Source organism: Panthera tigris, chromosome A1 (genome assembly GCF_018350195.1).
Source record: "Panthera tigris isolate Pti1 chromosome A1, P.tigris_Pti1_mat1.1, whole genome shotgun sequence".
NCBI classification, from domain to species: domain Eukaryota; kingdom Metazoa; phylum Chordata; class Mammalia; order Carnivora; family Felidae; genus Panthera; species Panthera tigris.
This window is the reverse complement of record NC_056660.1, coordinates 15,906,366-15,921,858: the sequence shown is the minus strand read 5'-3', so window position 1 is coordinate 15,921,858 and position 15,493 is coordinate 15,906,366. Positions and strand designations below refer to the sequence as shown.

General features: G+C 36.6%; 1 long non-coding RNA gene across 1 annotated transcript; it reads left to right on the top strand.

The window, feature by feature from the left end:
- Positions 1-2,467: 2,467 nt before the first annotated feature.
- Positions 2,468-5,637, top strand: LOC122231400. The gene is made up of 3 exons (XR_006208647.1): positions 2,468-2,514; positions 5,061-5,311; positions 5,528-5,637. It is a non-coding gene; the product is annotated as an uncharacterized LOC122231400 (long non-coding RNA).
- The last annotated feature ends 9,856 nt before the right edge of the window (positions 5,638-15,493 follow it).

Sequence of the window (15,493 nt, the reverse complement as noted above, 5' to 3'; positions counted from 1 at the left end):
AGGAAATAACATAGCCTTTAAATACAAGCCAATGCAGTAGCGCCTGGCTGGCTCAATCGGTTAAGTGTCCAACTTCAGCTCAGGTCACGAACTCACAGTTCGTGGGTTCAAGCCCTGCATTGGGCTCTGGGCTGACAGCTCAGAGCCTGAAGCCTGCTTCGGATTCTGGGTCTCCCTCTCTCTGCCCCTCCCCTGCTCACACTCACACTCTGTCTTCCTCTCTCTCTCTCTCTCAAAAATAAATAAACATTTAAACACAAGCCAATGCATACGCAAAAATATTCATTTTTCTCCTGGAAATGTTTTTTGTTATTACCATAAGGATGAGTATAAAAAGAAAAGTTCGCCCTAACATATGAGTCAGGGACTCCAAGTAGATATAGATACCGTTTGAGATGGAAAAGAGGTTTTGAAGCCATTTGGAAAGATAAGAGGACCTTTTACAGTTTTCACAGTATCTGCGTGAAGCCAGCAATGCCTTGGGAGTCCAGCTGTAGGCTGCCGTGTTGTCCATGTGTAGGCACACATCCCTACAGACAGAAGTAAGGAGATCCTCTGCTCTTCTTTTACGATAGCTGTCAAGTCATGAGAGAAAGAACTCACAGGGCATGTGTCCTCTACAAACTTTGTTAAATGTAGCACTTATTATTTTACAGCATTTTACTAACTGTTTTTTTAGTCAACCTTTGCGTTAGTTGGGATTGGATAATACAAGCAAACAATTTGGAGAATATATATTCATACTCAAAAAAGCCTTCAAGAATATCATAGATCTAATCCAAATTAGATGACAAAATAGCTTTCTGACATTATTTGTTGATTTTGCCAACTTGAGTAAAGTTAATGTTAGTCAATGAGTAAATGTTTACTCAAGCTTTGTCATGGCCATGGGACAAATGATATCTTAGGGACGGTTTACATCTGAAATTTAGATCTGTAGTTTGACTTTTTAAAGACTGAGGGAAATGCTACCTATTTAAATTACCATTTATTTAAGGGCCGCCTGGGTGGTTCAGTCAGTTATGCCTCAGACTCCTGATTTCGGCTCAGGTCATGACCTCATGAATGGAGCCCTATGTCGGGCTCCGTGCTGATGTTGTGGAGCCTGCTTGGGATCCTCCCTTTCTTTCTCCCTCTCTTTCTGCCCCTCCCCCACTTGTGCTCACTCGCTCTCAAAATTAAGTAAAAATTTTTAAAAAATAAATTCTCATAGGGGAACCTGGGTGGCTCAGTCAGTTAAGCGTCTGACTTTGGCTCAGGTCATGATCTCACAGTTCGTGAGTTCGAGCCCCACCTCGGGCTCTGTGTTGACAGCTTAGAGCCTGGAACCTGTTTCAGATTCTGTGTCTCCCTCTCTCTCTGCCCCTCCCTCACTCATGCTCTCTCTCTCTCTCTCACACAAAAATAAATATTAAAAAAATAATAAAAATAAAAATAAATTATCATTTATTTAAGGTATTCAAAAGAATGAAGAAAGTCCTTAATCCAAATCTTATAGAATGAGATATGTAAATAATAAAACATTTATATATCTTACTCATTGCCCTACTTAACTATTCATGGATAAAAATAAAATAAACTGATACAACATACTAGTCCTGTCATCTTGAAGACAAGGATTAGGTCTTCTTTGTTTGAGGATCAGGCCAGTACTGTGCTTAGGAGCCAGTGCTCCTAAATCAAATCCAGTGCTGCTCATTACTACGTGTTGTTGAACAAGCCCCTTACCTTCTCTATACCTGTTTCCTCAAGTATAAAAAGAACAATGCTAGAACCTTCCTCATGGAATCATTGCCAAGAAGAAATTAGATATAATATATAGATTATTTAGAACTGTGCTTGGCACACAACTCCTATAAATATGTTAACAACTACTACCACTACCATCATCACCATCGGAATACCCCCCCCCCCAGAGCTTATACAACAGTGTCTACCACATAATAAGGGCCCGCTAGATATGTATTGGCCAATGAACGATGAATAGAAATTTCAAATGAAAGACCCTCTCCTTCATTTACTATATTTGGAGTGATTGGCTAAGATGATTTAAAAAAAAGAATTTGAATTTTGAGGTCAGATGACTTGATTTTAAACTCTGAACAAACCACTTCAGCTAAATGTTTATATAAAAATCACTTGACCTCCCTGAGCCCCTACTTTCAGAGGTGGTGACAATTAGCTGACACATATGCAAGGCTGCATCATAATGCTTCATGACAGATGCTCAGGAGAGGTTAGTTCTCTGTCTGCCACCTTCCCTCTCAAAAGCTAGTTACCTATCTAGTGACAGACACAAAAAGATTTCTGGGACTTAGAAAAGAAAGGGAACAGGAAAGATAAATCGTGGGGAAGTCTAGGAAGTTTTCTAGGAAGAGATAACCTTAAACTGGATCCAGAATGGTGGGAGGATGTCAACATCCTGAGAGGCAGGGTGGGGATGATGTCATGGGAGTGAGGCACAGAGCAAGAACTGGAGCACAGGCAACCACTCTGGCAGGGGCAGGGGGCTGTGTAAGTATCATTAAAGGAGAATACAAGTATAAGTGGTAATATTTGTGAGTCTGAATACGAAAGTTTTCGCCAGGAAATAGGAAGTCTGCAGGACCCTTGCACACAGGTAGGTGTGCACTGGTGCCTGGGAAGTTTAGTCTGCTAGCTGTGGGTACAACGTGGAGGCAAGATTGACAGGACGTGATTGCATCAGATGAGACATTCACATATTGTGGAGTGAAAGAAAAGCACAGAAATAAGATGAATCATCTCTCAACAGTCTCAGGTTGCTGAGTATAAGGGCAGAGGGAGGAAGAGTAAGACCATCCCATTGTTTTGAGTCTGAATAAAGGACAAAGAAAAGGGAGAAATAAAGACTTTGACTGGAGATCTGACCCTGCTTGAAGATTGAAAATAAACATTTTCCATATTTGTCATAGAGACTTATAAACTGTGAAACTATGGCTTTATCATTTGTTTCACAGAACATTCAATATGTGGATTAAGGAAAATGCTAACTGATAATCACAGTTATGAAAATATATACTTCTTGGTTTTAAGAAACCAAATTACAACCTAGGTAAACCCTATCTACCCAACGTATCATATTATCCATGTAAAGGAAATAATTTTTCTGCTATCAAAAGGAAAAGTAGAATATTAAGATAAAGTATTTTTGGAAGAATTATGAATTACACTAGAAAGAATTTACATCTTAATTGCAATAACAATTTGCATAAATAAGCACTATTTACCAAAATTTAGTCATTTTGCAATCATTTACTCATTACATGTTTTAATAGTCAATTTCCTGAGAAATGCTGGAGGGATTGGCTTATCACATAAATCACAGATGGTCAGCGTATAGCCTAATCTCTGCCCCAAATTATCTCAACCACTTTTACCAAATCAGTGCAATAATTAATTTTTTTAGAAAATCTAGACCCCACTTGCCAATTCATTCAACCAAAACCAAATGTCTGGCACATACTGAAACGTGGCAGGCTCATGTCTATGGACAGACTTTCTCCTTCCATGGGTCTCTGATTCAAATCTTAAATAGGATCTTAATTGTTTAATCAAGGCTCTTTGACACAAGGAAAGTGGAGATAAGTGCTTTCCTGGTTGGCAGAAGTAAATGGTATTGTTTACTTCTTTAGAGCCGCTAAAGGAGCTAAGGCAATTTGGAAATCTGAACAAGCAAAGCTGATTCTGTTTTCAAGGGTAATTATTTCATTCTTCCTCTTCCATTTACTTCTTTAAATTGAACCCGTTAGCTAAGTAAGTTTAATTTTGTTACAAAAAAAAAATGAAAAAGAAAAGAGAAAAAAAATTATTCATTTAAGCCTTCACATTATTTCTTTACATTCTAACTTCCTAAAACTTTTAACTTCCTCTATACTGACAGAGGAATGATGTATGCCACTAACTAAATCCTGGAGTCTTAAAAGATTGAATATTAAAAAGTTATACATAAAAGCTTGGATTTGAACCTTTATTATAAATACAAAAATATGAAAAAATGATAATGATATATTTACGATGTGTCACCTTTGTTTAAAATAATTCACTATATCATTCTAAGCCAATTCTATGTCTTGGGAGAAAAGAATATGCAGTGACATATGGCTCCCACAAACTTGAAAATAGTCTACAATATTAATATATTAATTTAGATCATCATCCTCACCACTATGATTATTTACTTAACTAATATGTTCCATTCACTACATGCTTTACATGCAATGTCTCATTTATTTCTCACAAAAATGCTGAGAGGCTCAAAATATTATTATCTCTATTTTGCAGATGAGCAAACTGAGCTCAGCAAGATCAAATTACTCATGGTGGGACAGCTTATCAGAGACAGAGCTGGGGTACAGTCTTAGGCTGCCTGACTCCAAAGGCCATAAACCACAGTTATGCTGCCCCTTGATGTCATTTCTAATATTCTATTAACCAGAAAACGTAACTGAGATAAGATAGAGCACTTGACACTAATTAGGGGGAGGAAAGGATTCTATGATTTCTACTGAGAGTTATGTGTAAAGGTATAACTTTAGAGCTTCCCAGATTAGACTACCTAGCAACCATCTAACTCAGTGAACTATAGTAAGAAGATTTTGTAAACAAACCTTTCAACAAAACTACAAGTTTCTTAAGTAAGTAAGCCCACTCTGTCTGACCCAAAGCAAGTTTTCACGATCATTGCCATTGGTCTTGGCTTTCCAATCCATTGTGTATATTCCCGTCACATAACGGGAATATGTGTAATATGCATACAAGTTCCTGGTAGAAGTTCTGCAAAAAAATATATTCGAAAACATTTTTGGAAAAAAATGGTAACTTGTGTATTTTTCAATAGATAACTGTCATCTAAAATCTTATTTTGTACATTCTTGAGTCTTAGAGTGTATTCTGGTTTCTGGATTTGTTTTCTTTCATAAAATGACCACTTCATTCAATGTTTGGATGAGATAAAGACAGTATATTTGCAGCCCTAGAACCCAAGTATATATCAAACTCTTAAATTTCACTCTACCAAACTCTTAAATTCCACTTTGCAGCTGCGAACCACTAACCTCTTCAAGAACAGGAAGCCATGTCGTCAAATACACAAAGGACACCAAGTGTTTGTAGAAAAAGCGAAAAAAACTTGAAGGATTTCAAGCCTGTGTGCTACACAGAGCTTTGCATCCAATATAAATTCTGACATTTGAGAATAACAGCCTAGTATTAATCAGAAATGGAGCCCTGGCAAAGCCATCAACCAGCAAGCCTCACAGAGAACACCAACACTCAAAGATGGGGAAGAAATGTAATTTATTTTTCTCATTCTATATTCTTATAAGGTTTGGAAGACTGGTGAATTATATACTCAAAATATTTTCTAAGAATATAGCTCTTAAAGAAGTAACTCCTATATAGCTGTTATTTGTGGGCATTTGATTCAGTCAACTTGAAAGGTAATTTAAACTTCTAGTTTCCTTAAATTGAAGCTATAGTGCTATTAACTTTCTGCTTTCCCAATCAGAATCATTACACTCCAAGGACAAGTGACTTGTGCACTAGTGGATGACTTGGTTGCCGGCTTAGTGTTATTTGGAAAACATTAAAAAGGAAAAACTGGCCTATTAGTTTTCTTCATCTTCCTGGTTCCTGGTATTCCACCATTACCAATTGTTCTTTTTTTAAATGTGAATATTCTTGAAAGCACAAAAATTTACACCCTATAACACTCCCTTGAGGATCAATAGATTTCTCTTTGCCTCAGGTGGAGAAATTCAGGCTTCATAAGGGGGAATGAGTTTCTGGAAAGGACCCTAGGATGGAAACCAGTGGTAGAAGGAGGCAAAATAAGGTGCTGGATGCAACAATTATACAAACTCTGTCTATAATTTTCACAAAAGCTTTGGAAGGTTCATTTTATTTGCATTTGCCAGAGTAAATAATGTTTGAAAGGTTCCAAACCAAAATATGTCTTCCTCAAAACCCATGTTCTTTTTCCCCTCCATGGCAAGCTACTATTAGAAGGAGATCAATACACAGAGAGTGACTGGAATGGAGACTTAATAATCAACAATGCCATTCCCTATAAAACAAGATGTTTTTTTATTTGTCTGAAGTCACATAAGCAACATATGATGAGTAACTGAATACTTGACTGCTCATAAAATTCTTGAGAGCTCCATGGAAATAGAAAAGAATACAGCATTTTGATTCAGAAATAAAGGGATAAAAGTCTCAGACTGTCAGTGTGTAATTGACAGATATTAATCTCTCTCAGTCTTAGTTTCCATTAGAATAATCTCATAAAAGCATTATTTTTTTATGTAACTTAATTTTACTCTATTCAAAAACCTCTCAAAATCCATTAGAAACTTGTAATTCCAAAATCTTTGCCACATTGAAGAGCCCAGTACAAGCAATATCAAAAAATTTGAAGAATTATCTAAATAACTGACAGATTTAAAAAAATTTCTTCTGGCAGAAAAGTTAAGTTAACTTGTGCAAGGTTGTATAACTATTTAACTGCATAATATGTATTAACTGTCAATATATTTTCCACTGTAACATACACTAAATAATATGAATATATAAAGTTTGTTTATGTATATTTATACACAAGACTAGATTTCAAACTCTACTGGAGAAAAACCATGGGATAAAAAAAAATTCAATATGTCAGATACCCCATGTTATTTGGAATATCTTTTTGTACTTACCTTTGCACATATGTTTGACATTTTGTAATCTGCACTATTTTGAAACAGTAAATTGCACTATGAAAATGATTAAAATAGAGTTGAAAGATTATGTAGCTTCCCAATTCTCAAAGAGATCATCTTATTTTGATGAAAATGCAGCCTAAAATTAATTGCAATAATCTAGCATTTATTTTAGCTATCCCAGATCTAAAAAATTAATCAGAAGTTTCTGCCATACAATTATCTAAAGGATGCAAAACTTCCCTTAAAGTAAAAATAAGGAGACAACCAGGTTAACAATAATATTGTGGGAGAGTAGTTAATGCCCACAGACTTGTTATGTCATTTTCACTGACTCCTTGAAAGCAAGTAACATGCTCTACTGGGGAGCTTAAAAGCAGGGGCAGTAATGGACCTATGCTCATTGGCTAATGGCTCTTAGAACCAGATACTGGGAATAGAGGAGAGAGGACTGGTGTTCATTATGTCTAAGACCCATGACATTCCACATTAAGTAGTGTGAACTTGTCAATTAAACAGTAAAAGATTGACAACTCAATAATGCTAATTTATTAAATATGCTTTACTTAGAAACATATTGCATTGAATTTCAGTTGTGACTATGAGTTATTGGTTCATGCTGTAACCACCTCCAGATTATCTACATAAGGTGTGTTCTTGAATGTCAGAGTGGTCATCCACAGCTCACTAGGCTGCAGACTCCCATGCCACCAGAGGCGGGCCCCAGCTCTTTCTACAATAGCTCCCATGTTCTCCTCTAGTCCTTGGAACAGTCTGCCAATGAGAATAAAGCCAACTATATCTGAAAGCAATACAATAATTTTCATCAAAATGAAGTGAATCCGTTTTTAAACATTTACTGTCTCTTTTGACTTCCCTCTTTTAAACTGGTAGAATTGTTATCATTTTGTTTTACTGGTTCTCTCATTTCCTGGATACATTTATCCAGATGTTTGGACATTTTTCTCTATCACCCACACTCACTCACTACCAAACTTCACTTTGTCCAACTTTCATCAGGTCGCTGGGTCCTCTCTAGAGGCACTTCAAAATGAAGAGTTCTTCAGAACTAGAAATAGATTTTTTTCTTCCCATAAGGAAATTGTTTCCTTAATGATGACATAATCATTTGTATTTAATAAACAGAGTTGTTTTTTTCCAGGGAATTTTAAATGATAACATTTAAACCCACATTTAGTCTGAAATTTCTCATCCTATCATTTTCCAGTCTGGGTGAATCATGAGAGAAAAAAAAAATTTCTTCCATCAACATGTGGAGACAATTCCTTCAGAATGAGCCTGACCTAGATTTCAGGTGGTAAAGTAACTAATTAACTTACTGGAGAAGAAAATCAAATATACAATTTTAACCTACTTTGTGTCTTCATCAACCTTATGTCTTACTAGGTCTGAATGAGACTTCTCAAAATGTTTGAATATTTAAAATAATAATTTTTAAGAATATTGAATATTGAAGATAATAATCAGAAACCCACCAGAAAGAAAATACAGATCACAAATTACTTTCTTTTAACAGGCACAATAATGGAAGTCACCAGATGTGGAATGTCAAATTCATTTAATGCTAACATCCAAAAACTCCAAAAATCAGATGTTGATTTAATCCCACATCTGCATAATATAGCAACAACTGAAAATAATGATAGAATCATTTAAAATAATGGTCTAGCAGCAACGTTTACACAGGTGCAAAAAAGCATTTGTATTAAATACACTGTATTTTAATTATATTTAATTTACAATCAATATTCTGAGGCAACTGGGTGACTCAGTCGGTTTAGTGTTCGACTTCAGCTCAGGTCATGATCTCAAGGTTCGTGGGTTCAAGCCCCGTATCGGGCTCTGTGCTGATAGCTCAGAGACTGGAGCCTGCTTCAGATTCTGTGTCTCCCTCTTTTTCTGTCCCTCCCCCACGTGCACTCTCTCTTTCAAAAATAAATAAATTTTTTTTTTTTTTAAATTTTTTTTTCAACGTTTTTTATTTATTTTTGGGACAGAGAGAGAGACAGAGCATGAACGGGGGAGGGGCAGAGAGAGGGAGACACAGAATCAGAAGCAGGCTCCAGGCTCCGAGCCATCAGCCCAGAGCCCGACGCGGGGCTCGAACTCACGGACCGCGAGATCGTGACCTGGCTGAAGTCGGACGCTCAACCGACTGCGCCACCCAGGCGCCCCAAAAATAAATAAATATTTAAAAAAACATTTAAAAATATTCTGCTTGGGGCCATATGAAATGCTGGAAAGATTTTGTTACCACATTGTATTGAAATTATTTAAGTGCTTTGAGACTGAGGACATTTCTTATTTCTATGTGCACCACCAGACATAGCACAGTGCCTGCCTCAACAGGCACCTGCCCTTGTGTCAACTGCCCAAGTGCAGATTCATAGACCTTCCCATACTCCAAAACAGAAACTTTTGGATGGATCATGGAAACCTACACTTTTAATAAGTGTAGCCTTAATAATAATAATAATAAGTCCTCCAGATGTTTCTTATGTACACTGATGTTTGATAGCTACTAACATAAAGACCTACTCAATAAATGTTTGGTGACTTTGGAACACCAATGTGTAGAATGTACAAGAAGTACATTCAAATTCACCACTGGAAAAATGTTACCTGGGCGCTAAGCCCAGTATCTTTCTTCAGAGAGACTGATGATACAAAATTGCCATATTTTCTCATTCTTGTTTTCATTGATTAATAAGAAAAATTCAAATCGTATCTGCTCCACCTTACAAATCCTGTCACTGGGCATTCAGGAATTTCCTTTGTATAATCAGAAAACTCCTTTGAGTACTCAGTCTCTTCCTAGCTTTCCCTTCTCCACGCTAGCATTAACTTGTCTAAAGACACCCACTTCTCTTGAGCCTTTCAAGTGATGGCTCAAACCAAGTACCTCAGGGTGCAGAGGGCATGCTGGTATTATGGACTGAATATTTATGTCTCCAAAGTTCATCTGTCAAAGCCAAATTTGATAATATTTGAAGGTAGATTTGGGAAACAGGTCATGAGGATGGAGCCATCATGAATGGGGTCAGTGCCCTCATAAACAGAGACACAAGAATGCTTTCATCCTCTGTCTCTGCCATGTGAGGACAGAGCAAGAGTTGGCCATCTGATTAAGGTCCTCAGCAAGAACTTAACCAGCCCGTACCTTGATCCTGAACTTCTCAGCCTTCTAAATTTTGAGGAAAAAAATATTTGTTCTTTAAGCCACTCAGTCTAAGACAACTAAAATCCCACTGGTTCTCCACTGCCACTTCCAGAGCAATAAAGAGGCTAAGGCTGTAAGCCAGGTGAGAGATTATGGCAATTTAGACTAGAATTTGCAGTATCAGGGTTAGTGAAAAGTGCTGGGCTTTGAAATATCAGTGCTAAGACTCAGTGCTAAATTCTCTTTGAACTCTGTACCTTCTCTTTAGGCAAGCTCACCCATTTCCATTACTTCAATCACCACCTGCACATGAATGATTTACATTTACATTTCCCACCACCACCTCTCCTTTGAAATTCAGACTCTTATAACCAGTTGACTATTTGGCATCTCCATTCAATTGTCTCAAAATCACCTCAAAATCACCATTTTAAAGGTTAAAATCATAATTTCTTCCCCCAAAGTTTAATCTATTGTAGCATTTCCCATCTCAGAAATGGCACCACTGTCTACCCAGTTGCACAGTGGTCATGGGTTCCTTCTATTCCCTTATCTTCTCAGTCTATTAGCAAGTCTATTTTACCTCCTAAATATTAGGTCAATAGACTTTTCTGCATCTGTATCACCAATCCCCTGACCCAAGTCACCATTTTCTCTTAGAATAGTTTAAGAACTAGTTTCCTTATAAATCACTTTTATTCCTGCTGTAGTTTCTTTTCCACAGTGCAATAAGAGTGATGCTAACAAATGTCAATAGCTTTCCACTGCTTTTATGATGAAAACCAAAACTTTGGGTGTGGTTACAACAAGGTCCGATCCTACATACCTCTTCCGTCATATTTTCTCAGTTTACCCTTAGACCCAGAAGTGGGACCTCTGCTGGGCCCCTCACTTTAGACATTTTCCCATATCACAAACACACACACACACACACACACATACACACACACACACACACACACATGCACAATATGTGTGTGCACATATAAAACATATTAGTTGGGTGCCAGGGTGGTGGCTCAGTCGGTTAAGCAACCAGCTCTTGATTTTGGCTCAGGTCATGATCTCGTGGTTCATGAATTCGAGTTCCACATTGGGCTTTGTGCTGACAGCTCACTAAGCCTGCTTGCAATTCTCTCTCCCCTCTCTGCCCCTCCCCCATTCATGCTCACTTGTCTGCTTTCTCTCTCTCTCTCTCTCTCTCTCTCATTCAAAATAAATAAACTTAAATTTAAAAAAAAAAACATATTAAGAAACACATGGGAGCTTCGGTCACTAGAATAGGAACATAACCTTGACACAGTGGAACTCATTTCCTTAAAAATCTATTTCGTGTGGTGCCTGGGTGTCTCAGTTGATTAAGCATCCAACTTCAGCTCAGGTCATGATCTCACAGTTTGTGGGTTCAAGCCCCACATCGGCCCCTGTGCTGACAGCTCAGAGCCTGGAGCTTGCTTCGGATTCTATGTCTCCCTCTCTCTCTGCTCCTCCCCCAATCATGCTCTGTCTGTCTCTCTCTCAAAAATAAATAAATAAACGTTAAAATATATATATTATAAATATATATATATATATATATATATATATATATATATATAAAATCACTTTAAAAAATCTATTTCGTGATTGATACTCATGACTGATACTCAAATGTGGAACATTTTTCCACATCTCTTCCACTATGTCCTCAAAACAAAAGATCACAGTCTCCAAATGCCATGAAGATTTATAGACAGCTTACACCACTGCTAACAGCAGTGCTTTGGAATGCAGAGAGGATATTAGCAAATTCATAGATAAGAGCTAAGTAAATCAATTAATTTGTCAAAACCTTCTTCTCTGATATCATGAATATAACAGATGGATGTATCATTTTATAATACTTGAATGTTTCGTAAATACTTTTTTTTCCTGACAGACTATAACCTACATGAGGGCAGGGGCTGTGTCTTTTTTGCCCACTCTAGTGTTTAGCATGGCCATATACTGAATAATGAATACTTGCTGATTAAATAAGGTAATAAGTTAAGAAACAGACAGAAGTGGTGGAGGACCTTGGGCAAGTCACTTTAACGTATCTCTTAATTTATTACCTGAAACGAAGATAAAGGCACCCATCTCATAAGGTTGTTTATGACAGTAACAACATAAGGCCATGAAGAACACACAGTGTTCCTGCACATGGTGATTCAGTGAATTAGAAAGGATGAGGTTTCTCTTCACCATGGTCATGTTTTCCCAGATCCCACCACATTTATTAATGCTATGCTTATTTTTTCCAAATTTTCAGAACAAATTGCCTGGAAACTAAATCATAATGTGCAATTACCCTGGAAAACTAAACCCAATACCTCTTTCGATTCTTCTGCCAGAGTTTTAACAAAAGATGAGAATAATGAACAGTACGGCTTAATTTTAATTACAGAGGAGGCATTTTACTGAGTAATTCTATTTGTGCTGACACAAATACTGATCCTGTATGATACTGCATCCTTTGACCCTTCATTTGTAACTCAAGACTCTTTAATTCTCTTCTATTTATTTGCAAATATCATTAGAAGAGTGTATCAGAAAATCACATTTGAAATTATAATCTACATTGGAAGATATTTATATAAATTACCATTACTTTTACCATATTAATCTTCTAACATGATTCTAATTACATTTGTCTGAATATAGATGTACTTTCCAAAGCTCTGGCTCTCAGTACCTTGATCCCCTTTCTCCTCCAATCACCTCATCCTTCACACCGCTTCACCCACTCACTCTCATGATCATAGTTTAGAATTTGTCACTACCAATGTTTACTGACCTACCAAATCTCAATTTCTAGCCACTCCTCTCCTTTTTCCTCAAACCCCCCAAATTTTGCTCCCTATCCTCACACTCATTTGATGGCCTTGCTTCCTTTTTCTCTGAGAAAAACAAAAACAAAAAACAGAAGTATGTCTCTATTCTCTTTATAACACAGCAGCCAGATTGATCTTGTTAGAATATAAATCAAATAATGTCATTCCTCTGATGAGAAACCACTCTTTCATGTCTTCTCATGGTGGTCAGCATAAAAGCCACACCCTATTATGGCCTAAAAGTAAAGTTTTTAAAAGGTATTATTGATAACTGCACTAGAACAACAGACATGAACCGGGAATCTTCTAAGCAAACTGAGAAGGGTATTTCACCTACATGAATCTGGCATCCATTAACTCTCTGACCTTATCCCCTACTGGTTTCCCTCCTGCTCACTCTATCACAGCTGCATGGTGCTCCTTATTGTTCCATGAACATTCTAGGCCCACTTCAGTCTGGGGTGATTTCACCACTATTCTTTTCGCTTTAAACATTCTCCAAGATATCCTCTCCATTTGCTCCCTCACCTCCTTCAAATCTAGACCTTCTATTGGCCCACTACCTAAAATCACCATACACTTAGTCTCTTTCTCCTTTTTCCTGCTTTATTCTTCTCTTTAGACATTATCACCATCTACTATACAATATATTTTACTTATTTATTTGGGTATTATATGTATTCTATCCAGAAGATAGAAAACAACAAGCAAATTAAATCCAAATAAAGCAAAGGAAGAAAGGAATCGATTAAACAGAAAACAGACAAACTATGGGAAAAATTCACAAAGACAAATGTTGATTCCAAAAAGATGTAAGTGCTTTGAAGGGCTAATAATGAAAAAAGAGAAATACACATTACCAGTATCAGGAAAGAAAAAGAGGTTATCCCTCTAACCTATCTATAGGTTATCCCTATAGATATTACAAATGTATTAAGTGAGTATTATGAATGACATTATGCCAACAAGTTTAAAGGCATAAAGATTGGGAAGAAAACTGCCTCAATTTGAAGATGACATGACAATACAAATAGAACTTTAAAAAGCAACCACTAAAACTAATATGTGCATTAAAAAGATTGCAAGATACAAGGTTACATACAAAATATAAGTCTATCACCATATACCAACAACATACATTTGAAAAACGAAATTATTTTAAAAATTTAATTACCACGTGATCAAAAATATAATACATGTGGAAATAAATTTAACAAAATACACATAAGACCTCTAAAAAAACCTACAAAGCATTTCTGAAGGAAACTAAAGACCTAAAAAAAAAGGAGAGGTATACTTTGTTCATTGATAGAAGTGCATAATATTGTTAGAATGTCGATTCTTCTCCAATTGATTTATATATTCAATACTCAAGCAAGATTTTTTATAAAAAGAGAAGCTTCTCCAAAAATTTATATAAAAATGCACAGGCAAAACAATGTTGTAAAAGAACAAATTTGGAAGACTTGCATTCCCTGACTTCAAGACTTATTACAAACCTACAATAATCAAATTACTTTGGTATTGATACAAGGATAGACAAATTGAGAATAAAGTCCAGAAAAAGACCCATACTTATATAGTCAATGGATTTTTGACAAAAGGGCTAAAGCAATTAAATGGAGAAATGGAAAAGGAAAATCTTTTTTTTTAATTTTTTTAATGTCTTTATTTTACTTTTGAGAGACAGAGTGCGAGTGGGGGAGGGGCAGAGAGAGAAGGAGACAGAATCTGAAGCAGGCTCCTTGTCAGCGCAAAGCCTGACATGGGGCTCTAACTCACGGGCTGTGAGATCATGACCTGAGCTGAAGTTGGTCACCCAACCGACTGAGCCACCCAGGCACCCCAAAAGGAAAATCTTTTTGATCAACTAGACAGAAAACCCTTACTGACACCATATAAAGCAATCAATTTGAGATAAATCATAGATTGAAGTGAAAACCGTACTGTTCATAAAGTTCTTAGAAGGAAATATGGGAGAATAACTTTACTACTTGAGAGTAGGGAAAGATTTAGAACTGGACACAGAAAACAATACCAAAGGAAGATATTGACATGTTGGTCTTCCCCAGTGTTAAGATACCTGCTCAGTAAAAGACATTGTAAGAAAGGAACAGCCAACCACACAAGAGAAAATATCCACAAGATCTCTTACAAAGAACCTGTGTCCAGAATATATTAAAAAATCCTACCACCCAATAATAAAAAAGACAAACAACTGAATTTTTAAATGAACAAATATGAACCAACACTTGACAAAGGAAGATACAAAAGCCAAAAATCACATTAGAAAGTGCTCAACATCGTTAATCAATGGAATATTCAAATTAAAGCCACAATAAGATACAATTTTAGGGGCACCTGCATGGCTCAGTTGGTTAAGCATCCGGCTTTTGGCTTTGGTTCAGGTTATGTTCTCACAGTTTGTGGGTTCAAGCTCCACGTCGGGTTCTCACTGGCAGTATGGAGTCTGCTTGGGATTCTCTCTCTCTCCCTACGTCTCTGCCCATCCCCTGCTTGTGTGCTCTCTCTCTCAAAATAAATAAATAAACTTTTTTAAAAAAAGATACAATTTTATATTCATTATAATGGCTAGAACTAAATAAACTGAAAAGAGCAAGTGATGCATAGCAGATTAATCAGAACTCTCCTGCATTGCTGATAAGAATGTAAATGCTACACCTCTCTGTAGAAGTGTTTCTCATTGTCCTGCAAAGTTAAATATTTACCCCTAAAGT